Here is a 17,863-nt window from a genome sequence, read left to right as displayed (position 1 = left end):
GTTTAGGCAGCTTCCAACTTTACATTTCAACATTTTCAATCTTCCAACTCTTGTCACCAATGTAACAATATAACCCATCACTCCCCCTTTTCAAATGGTCTATTTAATCACCACACATTCTCAGAGTGACCCTTTATCTCGAACTCATTTTGTTCTGTTTTACAAACTACTGTTCATTTTTTAGCCTGAAAATATGGGACTAGGCATATTTTGTTTAGTATGTGTTAAAGTATATAATCTAATTTCTTTCTCTGATCTATCAAATATACAGAAAACACTGTATAAATATTTTAAGTTTGAAGGAGTGGGAGTCATTAAGTGAAGAAAAATAGTTTTGAAATTTTAAAACTGTAACTTTTGGAATCTACCAAAGACCAGTGAATTCACAACAATATTAAAGCACATGTAATAAAAATAATATTATTCCACATGTATCACATGTGTTATATGTTATGAGTGGGTGTGGGTCACATGTAACAATTCTTTTGGGATCTTCGTTGCAAAGCCAGAAAGATGTTTTGTGTTAAATTTGAAATGCAAGTTATTTAAGGAAAGTTGCTTGGACATCGAATGAGAGACTATTATACTACCTCCGTAAATGTATTTAGACCTGGGTTCTTTGTTTGAAATAGTTCTAAAAAGATATGGAAGTTCAGGTTTTTATGTAAATTGGTATAACTTAACTGTAAATTTATGTGTTTCACCTTGTTCCACAAAATTTGATGTAAAAAGGTATGACTTTATCTGAAACAAAGCCCTAATGAAATATTCTATGCAGTGTGGGCTACCTGGACCAAAGGGTTTTATTCCTCAAGAATCTTCTCACCATATTTGTTGATTCCAAACATAACCCACTGTCTTTGATATGATTTTCCTTCACCATATTTATTTTCCTTTTGGTATCTACTCTTAGGTATGTGCCTTTGTGTAGTGACCAAATGAGTAAAATATATTCAGAACACTAAGGTTTGATGAAAATAAATGGAAATCTATTTCAAGATTAAACTTAATTTTAGGCTAACTGATGCTCATGAACACACTGAATACTGAAGCATTTTCTCTTTTTACATTTGTCTACAAAATGTGAAATATTTTGCATTACAGGGACCAGAATAGTAATGATATCTGTTTTTGACTTTGACCTAATTAGTGTGCACAATGTCAACAAATTAAACTAAAATAATACCAAATGGCAAAATGCTAATATATCACATGAAATTGGAGCTTTTAGCAGTATTATAAATCCTTTAGTAATGCACAAACTCAGAGATATTAAACAGGCTTTTGCTTTGATAATATAGAACCAATTATTCCTTTTTAGAGAGACAAAGTTTTCAGTTCATTGGGCTAGATATGAGGCAGTGCAAAAGAGAATGGAGAAGAGAGAATTTGCACAAGAAGCAAATCCTGAGAAGTGCTAAGTGCATCAGTGAATATAGCACTTAGTGAAATTATACAAGAACTATCAACTAGGTCCAGGTCTCCATCTAATAGGGACTCGAAGTTAGTTCAGGCCTTCTTAAAGAAATCATTCTTCTTACTTAACTATATTCAAAATGCTGCTGACCTTGTCACAACACAAAGAATACTGATGGGGAGATAATGCAGAAGAGCCCTCAAAGATAAGAAATTTCACTGCAGTGGTTCCCAGATTAAGGCCAAAGCAGTCAGCATTTTTCAGGGTATAATCAAGAGATGATTCTATTTTATAATGACAAGAATTTAAACCGAATTTCAATATATGCATTTTCGCAGACTAAATATATTGTGTACCCAAAGTGAACAAACTAGATAGTGAATACACTAGAGCAAACAAACATAAGCAGTATAGTGTAGAGGTTACATGGGTTGCAATGCCAAGATTGCCTTCTCAAATTCAGCTCTGTCACACTGATTTTGGACAAGTCACGTCATTTCCTGAGCTCCAATGTCCTAAAACATTGCTTTGATAGTAACTTACCTCATTGTGCTATTCTGAGTATTAACTGATGCTGTGTTGTAAATCATTTAATACAGAGCCTAATCAATAGTTAGCACTCAACAACAGTGAGTCTTGCCAAGACTCGATTATTTCTTAATACAACACAAACATATAATGTTTGACAATTCAAGGGTTTATTAGACCCAATATATAAACAAAGATTTTGTAACATCAATCACATTTTCTGACATTTATGACCTAACATTTTGTTAACCCTCTCCCAATAGCTAAAAAGTCACCTACCATTAGTACAGCCACATAATATATATTAATAATTTTTATTGAAACAAAGAAAATATATTGAATATTTGCTACTTGTATCTTGATGACAAATAACAGCAACAAAACACACACACACACAAAGCAATCATACAATCTGTATAAACTTTTGTGGAGTCAGGGTGATTAATACTTGGTGCTTTGGCAAGGTAGGGCGAACACATGTTTTATCCCACATTTTCATTATCTGTCCTCCAGAATTCTCCTCCATTTTTTCTTTTCTCACTCTGGTTATTGGCTGGAAGAGAAAAGGACCCACGGCCAGATCCAAGAGGAGAAGACAGTGCTCGAGTGTGAGTTCACGCTGCTTTCAAACCTCATCTTGCATGTTACAAATCTTCCAAGCCTGCCGCTCTGGTTTGAGGTTTCTATGATTATTTAGAATCCCTAAATTACAGCGATTTGCATAGATCAGCCTCTCAAGTACACCAGTTTATGGGAAGGACATTCGTGTGTTTATATGTCTTGGACAGAAGTTTCATTGCTAGGAGTTTTATTCTCTTTAAGCCTTATTCTATCTGCTTTCTGAGTATGAAAAGTAAGACAGCTAATCAGATGAGCAGAAAAAACGAATTATGGAATAATGTACTGTGGTTCCTCTCAGTTAGTTGGAAGTGGCCAACAAAAAGACTTTGTTTTCAAAGGGCCAACAAAGTGAAGAATTCAATGACAGGGCAGACTGGAAGGCTGGATCAAGAAAGAAGGAAATAGAGGAACACAGTGTTTGTAGATTTCAAACTTAAGGGGAAAACTCAGAAAGTTTCTCGGGGCCTGCAAAGAAAGGTTGAAACTAGCATCGTAGATGTAAAAATGTTAACTGGAATCACAGAATCAGGGGGAAAAAAGGAAGCAGAAAGTCAAGGAGGATTGACAAGGGAGAAAGAAAAGTAAAGGAACAAGAAAAGGAAATTTAAAAAAATAGTAAGAACATTAAAAAATTAAATTTAAAATTAAAATCAGGAAAAATTTATTTATACTCCAATACTGTATAGTGTTTGATTCTCCTTGTATGGAAGGGGAAACAGAAATGAAACTATTCTTGAAGAAAACCAAATTAACATCATCATACAATGATCCACATGTGATTCTGGCATGCTATGCTGACCCTCTCTCATTCATGGAGATAATAGAATAAATAGAAAAAATGAAAACCAATAGCACGCAATACACTCTGGGCTGCAATATACAACATCCTTAAAATTCTGATTTTTTTTTTTTTCGGATTTAAATCCCTCTTCTCAGTGAGTGAGAAGAGGGATTTAAATCTCTTGCAGTTACTTGGAATTTATCTGCGGTAACAGAGTATCCTGCCTCCAGGGGGCAGTGCCGTCAAGGGAGAGGAACTGGAACTCGCTGATTTAGGCATCCTACGTCCTCGAGTCTGACCCACACGTGACCAGGCACTCAGCCAGCTCAACAGATGGGCGCTAATCCTGAGGCAATAGGACCACGTTCATCAAGGTTGTTTTCTGTAGAGTGAAATTTCCACACACCATTGTTCTAACAGCTGTTCACATGGAGCCCATACACTTCCAGTTGGGAAAAGATGTCATTGCCCATTCATCTTTGAATGGGATGAATTTTCCACATGACAAAAGGAATCACCATGTAAAGTGACCTTTCAGCAGCAATGCTGTAACTGTGGTGGAGACAAAGCCGCTGAAATTTGCAGTAGAGAGTGTCCACGCCAGTGTACTGCCCCTCATTCATGAGAGGGCTCTCTGATCTCTCATGCTCTCCCTTCCAATCCCAAAGCACATGTACTCCTGTCTCCTAACTTTCTGCGTACACTTTTCTAGTAATCACAAATAGATGTGATATATATTTTTAGCTTCAAATATTGACTTCCTTAGTAAGGGAACACTTTATAGATTGCAAAGTAAAGTTCAGTACCAAAGATTCAAATCACCTAGCACATGTTATCCGTTTGGGAAGGATGTCTGGAAAACAACTCAAATTTCATCAGTAACTCAAACTAAAGGTAAATGGTTGTGAAAAAGTCCTACATATACAAACAGGCATTCCAATGAGAAGTCTGGCTAGATCATTGAAATGGTGTGAGAGGGTGGGTAGGTGTTGTGTATGACACCAAGTAACCTCAAAATCTAAACTATTTGACGTATTTGAATCTTCTGCTTCTCTCCCTTGCTTTTGAACATGGTTTCCAGTTGCCCAACAAGCTAGGACCCAAAGACTAATCCTGAAGTCCCTATCCCTTTACATTCAGTGAATCCCTGGTACACACCTGAATATGTCTTGTATTTGTCCCTTAGTCCCATCAACAATGTCACTGTCATGTTGCTAAGCTGAACAATTGTAATAGCTTCCAAAATGGCCCTCTTTACACGGGTCTTGCTGGGAGATTTTAGTCATTCTTTTCCCCACGTTTCTAATCGACTCTACAAACTTCCATTGGGACACGTATAACCTGAACTGCTTATTGCTTTTGTCTTTTTTTCTCCTATTAAGACTGCAAGCTCTCTTTAAAAAAAAAAAAAGGAAACAGGCTTTTATGTTTATCACTGTAGAATCTAGCCTAGTACTTTAAACAGAGCAACCCTCAAAAGATATTTGCTGAATAAATATCCTATATTTTACTTGTATTAATAATACTTTCATTCCAAAGTCAAAAGTGTATATGTAATTGTACAAATATTTATATAAAGCCTCTGTATGTGTATACACATTCTCTGATATTGAAGTACTATTTAAGTTGCATTCGAACTTATTTTTAATACTTCTAAATTACTAAAAAGGCTTGTTTTTGTTAGTAGTGAATAGTAGTAAAAAGCAAAGATGACACATTTGATCATTTAACTAAATTTTTGAATCCCTATCACTTTTAGAATAAATTATATACCATTCAGATGGAATCTAATTCCCTTGCCATTTCTCCAGCCTCGTTTTCTAGTGATTTCCCACGGGCCCCTACGTGCTAAACATAACAGGTACTTTCAGCCCATTACACACCCTAAGGTCTCCCTTTTCTTTGCCTCTGCCCTTACCATCCCCTCTGACTTCTCCCCACAGTTTATCTTAATCCTTCCTGTGTTTCAAGCTTTGACCCAACAATTGGTTTTTGTAGGAAACCTGTCAATCCTTTCCCTAAGCATCAAGCTAAGTAATGTGCCCTGCATGAGCTCTTCTTTCATAAAAATCCTCACTAAAAAGACAGTACCATAATAATCACCATCTATCAAAACCCGATGTGAAATGATTCTGATATTGATCACTATAGCATCTGATTTAATACACACATCAAACCATAAAGTAGTCTTATTTTACTGACAAGCAAATTTTCCCAAAGTCACAAACTAATGATTGGAAAATAGAGGGAATTGGACTCAGTCATGTCCCTGACTCCAGAATCTGTGCTCTCCTCTATGTTGGTATTTACCGTCTGATATCCAGACTCCTCAAGAGTGAGTTATCTGTGGTCCAGAGCTGCAGTTTTCATTTCTGTATTTCTTGTACTTGACATAACATTTGTCATTTAGTTTATGCTAGCTGAATGAAGGATTGAAAGAACAGGATGAATAAGCCAGTGAATGAATGTAGTCCTGTAGCATTTCAAAACAGGAATAATATGTCACCTATCAGAGTTTTCTGGCTTATCACTTCATTTAATAAAGCTATATAATTTAAATAATACCCAAGAGAAAAAGAATGCCATATTGCGAATAGCTGATATACTGTTTCTAAACTAAATTGCTAACATTCAGTAATCTGAAGGCAAAGAGTACATAGTTCACGTGGTGATCTTAAATATTTCATTTTTCCATTAAATAGTTCATTTGTGAAACATAGACCCAAATCACAAAATCCATTTCAAAATATTCTCTAGGATACTAATGGACTGTTGGAAAATAACATCAACAAGAGCTTAAAAGTATTAAGTATGAAATAAGGAAACTTTCATGCTGAGGCAATTTTCTTGGTCCTTGTTGGTTTCCCAGATGATTAGTTCATACTTCAACCCAAATAGAAAAGAATATTTATTTTTTAATAAACACACTTGTTTAACTTAAAATTCTTCGAAATAGTTGGAGTGTAGTCCTCTAGTTCGCCCATACTATTTGGTGCTTCTTTTTTTAAAAGTATACAGATTAATTGGGTAGAGCAACAGTGGCTCAGTGGCAGAATTCTTTCCTGCCGTGCCGAAGACTCGGGTTTGATTCCCGGCACCTGCCCAAGCAAAAAAAAAAAAAGGTGTATAGATTAATAAATTCAAGTCTTAAAAATAAGATTTGGGTAGTATCTTCATACAAGAAACTTGAAAATGAATTCTGTATGGTTTTCTCTTTTATGAGCTTTGATAATATTATTTATTGTATTTATATTAATTTCTTAATGTTTTGCTTATTTCATAATTAATGCATGCACTATTTATGAAGCAATTTCTAAAACAGCCCTCTAAAAGCCAATGGCTATGAATTGACAATTTCATCTAGTCTTCAGAAGAGTCCATTTTAATTATTTATTTATAAATGTCAACGCTATTAAATAGTAGGAAGAAAGAGTAGTATACTAGTTATTAATAGCAAATGAGAAAATATCTAACATTAAGACACTAATTTAGTAGTAACTCATTAATGTCAGTGTTTTGTTTTTGCTACTTGGCATTTTTATATATATAGAAATATTTGTCTACTCTCAGTCAATTGAAATTATAACAGAATATTCCCTAGAGGACAAAATTTGTTCATCTTCTTTCCAATGATTATGCACGTTGCCATTTTGGAATTAACAGTGTTCCATATAATTTCTTCTCCAGATAAACTGGGAGACCCCAGAGTTGCTAAATCACCAAACAACCCTAATTCAATCTCTTTCAATAGGCTGAAATAAAAAAGCCTTACATTCTTTCATAAGTTATATATACACTTCTGTCATCAGGGCAACTCCAGTCTACCATGATTTACTTAAGACCCAGGATGACAGAGGCTCCACTTTGATAAATGCTCCAACATATTTAGAAGTAACAGTTACAACTCCTGAGTTATGTGACTGCTCTAAGAGCTTACAGTCTAGGAGGCAATTAAATATTACAACCCAAAATAATGTATTTCACTTATTTCCATAGCCATTGCTTGAAACTATTTTTATGTTCTGTCCCAGCTGCAAATGTGATGGAAAAACGTAATCCTTTCACATTTGAGGAAGCAGAGGAGAGCCAGATATGAATAAATATTGCAAGTTTTTATTATATTTATGTCAACTTGAAGTCATGCCATACTTATTTACACATGCAAACTGGGCTTTCCAATCTGCACATATTAGCTTTTCTTTCATGGGTTTACTCATTCGTCAAATTTGGCCCCAATTTAGATTTACTTCAAGTTTTTGAGCCAAATACCTGTTCTCATTAATAAATGAGTCCTACATGGTATTTATAATCCCAGGCTCCATTTGGACATAAGATGGTTTTTCTGTTGCTCTCCATAATAAATGAAGTTTTTCTTTTTTCAAGTTCTTATCTCCACATTAGATTTTGTACCGACAGTTTTTAGTACTTCTTAACAGCTACATAAAATTTACTGCCATAGGAATGTTAATATATTTGCATTAACTAAATTTAAGTTCTGTGGTCTACATTCTTACTTGAGATATGTAAGAATGATTACAACCTTGGTTGTTCTGATATTTGTAATTACAACAGATTCTTGAAAATTTTGACACTTTTATTTGTTAGTACTTCTCTCAAATTATACGAGGACCGACATTGGCTCTTGAAGTGTCTTCTCCATGTTTAGGATTCTAAATCTTTAACATGCCAGTGATGTTTTGACAATCTGACTTTTGTATCATTTATATATTTTTATATTTCTTTTTTGTTTTGAATCATTAGAGATATAGAATATCAGTTTTGGGAAAAGGCTTAGGAGAATCAGTTAATTTATTTGATTCAATTATTTCTTAAACTACATGCCCTTCTCTCCTTAATGCTTTTGTAATCTTTCTTGGAATATCTACTACCATGTGACACTTTTTAAAATCTGCTTCTATATTATTAAAGAATGGAGAATATCTAAATGTCACTTGTACTTAACAATTCACCTGAATGAAATGACGCAGTAATCTTTGAAATAGGCATATATATTTATCAAACTAACATGAAACTCTGTTTTCTTCCCTTTGTTTTAAAAAGTGGCCTGGTAAAATATGCTTTTTTGTTGTTATTAATGTAAAGAAAATTTGAGTAAATGTGTTTAATATAACCATCATATTAAAAATTCATAAACATAAATTTTAAAGAATGCACCTTATTTTAGTTTCAAAGATTCCAGGGCGAGGGAGAAGGAAAGTATACATTCTAGAATGCATACGTGGTAGCCAATGCACAAAAAGCTGGCACAAAACAATTAAAGCACCTCCTAAGAAGCTAACACAATTTTCTGAGTCAACCTTTGAGATTTTTAAACTCTACTTTTTTCATAACATGCAAGGACTAAGCAATGCGTTGTGTCTAACTTGCTTATTATTACAACCAAGATAACTAGATCAGACCTGCAAATGATGATCTAGTCAACTGGGAAGGCAGGCCTGCACAACTAGGCAGTAATTTAGGATCTGCCTCATTAAATCACTAAGTAATGATTTTATGTGTCCTATATAAAGATTGGCCAAAGCTCAGGTAGCAAAGGAAAGAATGTTTGATTGCCTTACCTCTTATCAATTCGTCTAGCCCAGGACCTTGTATTATTTGATGAACATTCACTGTCTGCTGGAACAATGAATTACAGGAAAAACCTGAAATCACATTTTGCTTACATTTTAATTGTGAACATCTGAATTTTATGCTTGAACAGTATGGACAACTAAGTATTAAAAGAGGAATTATTCAGCATAATTCTGTAAATCCAGGTGGATGATATACAAATAACATTTTACTGAACTACAGGATTACAAGGGAAAAATAGAAAAAAAATTATAATCCTTCACACATGCAACAAAATGTGAGCCAATGAAAAAGGTTGTATTCTAGTGTTAATTTATAAAATGGGTCTAAAGATAGAAATCAACATCAATATCTCTAAGCTCAAATGTAAGCATTTGGGGAAGAATAAATATTACGCTAACCATTGTTTATTTGTAGATATAAATTGAAATGCTTCTATTCATGTATTTATCACAATTAAAATCTGTCTTCTACCTCTTCCCTTATTTTTTGTCATAGACAGTTCTCCTGTTTTAAACACACATGCACACAAACATCAGTTTATTTGAACTATGTCAAAGAGTAACTGAAATATGTAATTTATTTTAATAGGGGTATTATTATGAAATATTAGCATATGTGGTCATTTACTTTTAAAAAGCTGCTGATTGTATGTAAACTTTTTTGCATTCCACTTTATTCATTTGTATATATGCATGCATTATTGTTTCTGAATATGGACAAAGGTTGACAAATGTTGATAAAATTCTTAAGATCTCCAGTAAAAATTTCTCACTTAAAATAAATTTTCTTTGTCTTTCTGAATCTCTTCATACTTATGGGACTCATATATCACACAAAGTTGAAAACAAATAACTAAGTACACCAATACAAGATAAATTTAACATTCTTAATACTCAGCACTTCATGAAATTTGCTTCTAGCTTTTGTCCAAAAATATAATGGTCTCAGTAATTTTAAACTTATAGAGATGGGTATTTCAGAATAATTTTTAAAAATTACAAGATTAAAAAATCAGATGGATTATCAACACTATCAGGTTAAAAAAATACATTTTTCATTATCTGCTCAATCTTGCAGCATCAAGTGTAAGAACAAAATTCCGTTCAATCCTTTTTTTATCAGAGAAATTGTAGGTTTACGGAAAAATAATTCATAAAATAAAGACTTCTCACATAACGGATTTTACTAACACCTTCTATTAGTGTGGTACATTCATCACGGTTCATGAAAGACATCTTTATAATTATGTTATTAACTACAGTCCATCATTTACAGTATGGTCCACTCTTCATGTTGTACAATCCTATGTGTTTGTTTTTTTAAAATTTTATTCTAGTAATACATATACAAACTAAAATTTCCCTTTCTAACCACATTCAACTATAAAATTCAGTGCTGTTTGTTATATTTGTAATGTTGTTCTACCATCACCAACATCCATTACTAAAACTTTTACATCAACCAACCAAACAGAAATTCTAGAATTTAGGCATTAACTCCTCATTTCCTACACATATCCTCGCCCTGGTAACATTTCTGATTCTATAAAGTTGCTTATTGTAATTATTTCATATCAATGAGGTTATAAAATATTTGTCTTTTTGTGTATGATGTATTTCCTCAAAAGGATGCATTTGAGGTTCATCATGAAGTTACATGTAGCAATCAGAACCTCATTCCTTCTTCTGGCTGAATGATATCCAATTGCATGTATATACCATATTTTATTTATCCATTCATCAGTTAATGGACACTTGGGTTGCTTCCATCTTTTGACAACTGGGAATAATGCCGCTATATTCGTTGGCATACAAATATCTGTTTGTCGTTACTTTAAATTCTTTTGTGTAAATCCCTAGAAATGAGATTGCCCAGCCACATGGTAATTCCACACTTAGCTTTCTGTGAAATACCAGTCTTCTACAGCAGCTGCACCATTTTACATTACCACTAACTTTGCCCTTCTTTTTCAAGATGTGTGTGACTATTCAAGGACCCTTACCCTTCCAAATACATTTGATGATTGACTTTTCCATTTCTCCAAAGAAGGCTATTGGCATTTTGATTGGGATTTCACTGAATGTGTAAATTGCTTTTGGCAGAACTTTCTTTTTAGTAATAGCTAGTCTTCCAATCTGAACATGGAATATTCTTCCATTTATGTTAGTCATGTTACATTTCTTGTAGCAATGTTTTATACCTTTCTGTGTACGTCCTTTATATCCTTAGTTAAATTTATTCCTGGAAATTTTATACTTTTAGTTGCTATTGTAAATGGAATTTTATTCTTGATTCTTCTTCAGATTGTTGATTACTAGTTTATAGAAACACTACTGATGATGTAGTATTGATGTTGTACCCTGATATTTTGTTGCACTTGTTTATTATTTTCAGTAACTTAGTTGTACATTTTTCAGAATTTTTTCTATATCGGATCATGTCTTCTGCAAACAAGAAAAATTTCACTTATTATTTTCCAGTTAGGATGACTTTTATTTCTTAATCTTGTGTAATGGCTTTGGCTAGAACTTCTAGTGTAGTGTTGAATTACAGGAGTGACAGTGGATATCCTTGCCTTGTTCCTGATCTTACAGGGAAAGGTTCAGTCTTTTGCCATCAAGTTTGAGGTTATCTGTGGGTTTTCAATTATGCCCTTTACCATGCTGAAGAAGTTTCCTCCTATTCCTAGTGCTCTAAGCATTTTCATCAAAGAATGCTGGGTTTTGTCAAATGCATTGTCTTGGTCAATTCAGATGATTTTATCTGTTTTTTTCCTTCATTCTGTTAATGTGATGTTTTACATTTATTGATTTTCTTAACTTGAGCCATAACTTAAACTTGATGTGGTGTATAATTCTTTTAATGTGCTGATGGATTTTGTTTTAATGTGCTAGCATTTTGTTGAGGATTTTTGCATCTATATTGGTCTGTATTTGTTTCCTCGATCTTTATCTGGCTTGGGTATGAGGGTGACGTTGACCTCATAGAATGAGAGTTCCATTCTTTTCAATTTTTCAGAATATTGAGCAGGATTGGTGTCAATTCTTCTTGGAATATATGATAAAAGTCTCCTGTGAAACCATCTGGTCCTGTGTTTTTCTTTATTGGGAAGTTTTTTTCATTTTTTTTTTTTTTTGTATACTGTATGGCGGGGTCACATTTCATTGTTTTCCCATGTGAGTATCCCGCTATTGCATCACCATTTATTCAATTTTTGTTTGTTTGTTTTGTGGGGAAGTGCATGGACAGGGAATCAAATCCAGGTGCTGGATAATGCCAGAATGGCAGGCAAGAATCCTACCATGGAACTACCCTTGAATCCCATTTGTTGGGAAGTTTTAAATTACTGATTCAATTTCTTTACCAGTTATTGCTTTGTTGAGATCTTATATTTCTTTTGGAATCTGAGTAAGTAAATTGTGTGTTTCTTGGAATTTTCCCATTTTATCTAGGTTATATAATTTGATGGTGTACTGTTCTTCATAGTACCTTATATAGTCATTTTTATTTCTGTGGGGTCAGTAGTAATGTTCAATTTCATTTCCAATTTTAATTATTTGTGTCCTTTCTCTTTCCTTTCCTTTTTCAATCTAGCTAAGGTTTGTTAATTTTATTCATCTTTACAAAGAACCAACTTTTTGGTTTGTGATTCTATTGTTTTTAAAACTCTATTTCATTTATTTGCACTCTAATCTTTGCTATTTCCTTCCTTCTTCTCACTTTGAGTACAGTTTGCTCTTCCTTTTCTAGCTCTTCCAGTTTTGAGGTTAGATCTCTGATTTGAGAGATGTAAATCTCTCAAATGTAAGTGATTAGAACTCTAAGTTTTCCTCTCAGCACTGCCATTGCTGGTTCCCCTAAGTTTTGGTATGTTGTGTTTTCATTTTCATTCTCCTCAAGATATTTCCTAATCCCTTGTGATTTATTCTTTGACCACTGTTTTTTAATTCCCACATATTTATGAATTTCTCATTTCATCCTCTATTATTGAATTCCTGTGTTATTCCACTGTGTTGAGTTAAGCTACATTGTATGATTTAAGTGTTGTTTAATTTATTGAGTCTTGTTTTATGACCTAACATGGTCTATCCTAGATAGTGCACTAGAGGAGAATGTGTATTGTGCTGCTATTGGCTGGAGTGTTTTTTTTTTATGTCTGTTAGATCTATATCATTTAGAGAATTGTTCAATTCTCCTATTTCCTTATTGATCTTATATCTAGATTGTCTATCCATTATTGAAAGTGGTATATTGAAATCTCCTATTTATGTAGAACTGTCTACTTCTCCTTTTATATATGTCAATACTTGCTTCATACATTTTCAGGTTCTGCTGTTATGTTCACATAGATTTACAATTGTTATGTACTTTTGTTGAATCTACCCCTTTATCAGTATATAAAAACTCTTTTATAAGTTCTTTGATCCTTTTAACAGTTTTTGACTTAAAGTCATTTTTATCTGATTTTTGTATAGCTACTCCAGCTCTCCTTTAGTTACTACTTGCATGGTATATATATTCCCCATCTTTTCACTTCCAGTTTACTTCTTCTTTGAATTTAAAGCGAATCTTTTGGTAAACTGTATGTATTTGGGTCATGCTTTTTTAACCATTGTGACATTCTCTGCCTTATGACTGGAGAATTTAATATATTTACACTTAAAATCACTGCTGATAATGCAGTAATATCTCTGTCATTTTGCAATTTAGATTTTGTAAGATGTACTTTCCTTGATCTTCAATTCTTCTATTAGTGCCTATTTCCATTTATTTTTGTATTTCACCATTTTGTCTCCCTTCTCATTTCTTTCTGTATATATTTTCCATGTATTTCCTTTATAGTTTCCATACAGCTAAATTTTAACATCTTAATCTACAATAATCATATTGATTTGATACCAACTTATCTTCATTAACCTACACATGCACTGTTTCTATACAGTATCATCCCTCCACCTATTTTTCTCCTTGTTAGAAATTCTATCTTTATAAATTGTATGTCCCAAACTATCAATTTATCATAACTTTTTAATAAATTTGCTTTTTAGCACCTGTAAGAATTAAGACATGGAGTTACATAGCAAAAAATACGATACTATAGTACTGGCACTTAGAGCTGGCAGAGCTTCAGACATTTGGAGATGCTTGGAGTGCTGACAGAGAGATCAGACACCTAGACACAGAACTTTGGAGATGCAAAACCCAGTAGGCATTGCCATATGCCTTCCCATGAAATGCTAAGCAAGCCAGAATTCAGAGTTGTGTCCTGGAGGAGCTAAGTAAGGCCACAGATGCCTAGAGAGGAAACTACAGGCATCAGAACCTGGAAACAATGGAACCAGAAACAAGGACCAGCAGATGCCAGTCATGTGCCTTCCCATGTGACAGACATCAGCCTTTCTTGAGTCAAAGTATCTTTCTGTGGATGCCTTAGTTTGGACATTTTTATAGCCTTAAACTATAAACTTGTAACTTAATAAATTCCCTTCTTAAAAGCCATTCCATTTCTGATACATTGCATGCTGGCAGCATTAATAAACAAAACAATTCTTTTTAAATTTTGTTTCTTCCTTTGGATGGGCTATCATTTCCTGTTTCCTCCCATGTGGTTTTAAGCTCCATGTTCCCAGGAAAACAGGTTCTTAAATCTAATCCATTCTTGTGGGTGCAAACCCATTGCAACTAAGACCTTTTGGTGAAGTTACTTCAGTTAAGATGTCCCACTTCCAACAGGATGAATCTTAATCCAAGACTGATAGCCTTTATAAGAGAATTAAATCCTGACAGAGAACAAACTATGAAAGCAAGAAGTTGAAATCAATGAAACCCGGAAAAGAGGGGAAAAGCCATCAGATGCCACCATGTGCCTTGCCATGTGGCAGGGGAGCAAGGATCATTGGCTGCCAGTCTTTGCAAAGAAAACGTCACCATTTTCCAGGCCTCAAAACTGAGGCAATATATTCCCAGTGTTTAAACTGATCCATTTCATTATATTTGCTTTGAGCAGCCTAGAAAACTAAAATGCTCTGTTTCTCTTGTAATCTTTCATTGTATACTGTACATTTTAATATTTTAAAGTGTTAGCACTGATACTTTGTCCCTGAACTGTCTTTTCTGTATGTTTACATCCAGCTAGTGATATTACAAAGATTTTTGAATATCATGAGCTAATCAAAATGAACAAACCAACGCAAAAAACTCCTTCTCCTTCAGAGCTTAGCCCACTTAACAAGAATATCTGGCCATTGAAAATAGAAAGTGCAGGGTCTTCTCTGTTTATTTGTGCTTGCTTGGGACAGAGTCATGAAACCTGTATCTTGTATGGGGCTTGTACTTGCTTGAGACCTAAGTCATTTATAGTTTAGAATAGTCACTCTAACTAGATAGGAAAGTCATTTCACATCGCTAGTAGTATAAAATAGCTAATCAAAGGTAGAGATCTGTGATCAGACCACATTCCCAGGAATAAATCTTTATACCCTACCCTGGCACTAGCCTGAGCTCCAGTCCCAATGTTGCTTGCCAAGGGCCCAGAGAAAAGGAAATGATAGCCACTGAAAGGAGGGTAAAACTCACTGGCATGTATCACAATTTAACAGCTTCTTCCTCATACTTCTTCCTGGATACTGCATAGTGTTCCATCAGACTCCAGAGTTTTAAATAATTGATTCAGACAGTTCTTGCAAATTCAATAGTTGTTTTGGTGGAAGGACCAATTCTTGCAGCTTCCTACTCTGCCATCTTCCTTCAATCCTCTGTAAAGTGCCTCAATCCATTTCTACTTAGCAGTATTTTCATAAGTTGTTTTGCAAATTTAGGGTGTGCTTTTTCCAGTACATTTTCTTTCTCATCTTTATGAAACTTGCCTAATCTATTTTTGTCTCATTACAAATATCATTACTATGAAGGTTTTCATGCTAAATCTTTTCTGTATTTTCAATTATATTGGTAAGTTAGCTTCCTAGAAATGAAACACTTCAATGCAAGGGTATGGGTTATATTGTAATGTATCGAGAACTTACTATGTGCCAGGATCTGAGATATGTATTTTCTACATTATTTCCTTTAGTTTTTATAAAATGTTATGAGTTAAGATCTATCATAGTCTTCATTAAAAATAAGAATCTAAGTCTTGAAGAGGTTTATTTGCTCTTAATCCCACATGTAGTAAGGGATAGAGTCAAGATTTGCAGTCATATTTATAGCTGTAGTTCTCAATCACATCAATAAATAGCATTTTCATTGGATGGAAGATGGGAAATGGGTAGCTTATCTTTCTTCAAATTATGTTCCTATAAATGTGTTTTAGTAAATATTATACATCAATGGAATAAATTTTGGCTTAAATACTTTTCTAAAGCCTAAAATTTTCTGGATAGTTCCTCCACTAGTCATAGTAGTTGAGCTCAAATTAGCAAAACATATTAATATTAAATATTAATATTAAATAAAACAAACATCTTACCAAATATTCTTGGGCTTGAAAATAGGATATACAAAAGATGGACTAATCATCATCTTAGAAGAGAAGATTTTTGCTACTCTTTGGGTATTAGTAATGTAAGAGAGCACACAGGCAGTTTCTGGAGATGATAATGCTTTGTTTCTTGATCTGGGTGCTAATTTCATTGGTACATTTTTTCTGTGTGAAAATTCACTATGCTTGTATAGTTGTGAGGTATGCATTTTTCTATTATATATGTTATAGTTAAAAGTTTCCTTTAAAAATGATATATGCACCGTCACCTACATAAACTCTTTCACATTTGCCTTTTGGAAACAGAAATTAATGCTGAAGTGATGGATTTACACTTCCATGTCTTCAAATTCTAACTTTTTCTCTCAACTTATTTGATGAGAATTATCAATTGCCTTGTATTACGCATGATTACCCAACATCCATTTGTATGCATATAACTAATTTTTTTCCTGTGAATTTGGATGGCCAGACTTACGATCATGGTCATTTGTCCAGGTACCTGGCATGTATCAGAGGTACAAAAATGTCAGAAGGAGTGCCACAGTCTTCTGAGATAATTATGATACACACCCTTTGTTTTCATATGGAAAATTTAGTTTTAGTCTAATTGATCATTGGGTTTGACTAGGGATTAAATTTTGAAAGAGATGCCTCCAATTAGTAACTAGCTACTATTTACTAGGGTAGGATGGTGTTATGGATTGAGCTGTGTTCCCCAAAAGGACATATTCAAGTCCTAACCCTCATTTCCTTGAATGTGATCTTATTTGGAAATAGGACTTTTGAAGACATTATTAGTTATATTGAGGCTAAACTGCATTCGAGTGGACCCTAATTCTATATGGCTGGTTATATGTTATATGTAGAGGGATTTGGACACTGACAGCTGGAGAAAGAAGGCCACATAATAAGCCATCACTAGAACCCTATAGGCTTCAGAGGAATGATGGACCTGCTGATATTTTAATTGTGGACTTCTGGACTCCATAACTCTGAAACAATAAATGTCTGTTGTTTGAGCCATGGAGTGAGTGGTACTGTGTCATGGCAGTCCCTGCAAAGTAAGATAGATGACAACACTAATAGTGACCAACTAATAACTCTGTTGGTATTCAGAAAGGAAATACACAGGGTCATTATTATAAGAGCCATTCAATAGATGATGCAAATAGTCGTCCATCCCATTATGTATTATGCGCCTTGGAGAATGATAGAGAAATCTAATTTAATTCATAAGGTGACACTACCGAACTATGAACCCAGATATTTCCTTTTAGGAAAAGACAAATAATTTTGCTTGCCCAGTGCTCATTTTGCAGCAATGTGAAACCAACAGATTGGTCACAAAACGGGAATGAAAGGCAATGATGAGCAGGCTTTGGTCTACTACTTTTATTATTTCGAATATTTACATTTGATTGTTTTATTGTACTCTGGCATA

This window comes from Tamandua tetradactyla, chromosome 26 (genome assembly GCF_023851605.1).
Source record: "Tamandua tetradactyla isolate mTamTet1 chromosome 26, mTamTet1.pri, whole genome shotgun sequence".
NCBI lineage: Eukaryota > Metazoa > Chordata > Mammalia > Pilosa > Myrmecophagidae > Tamandua > Tamandua tetradactyla.
Note: the sequence above shows the minus strand (reverse complement) of the source record.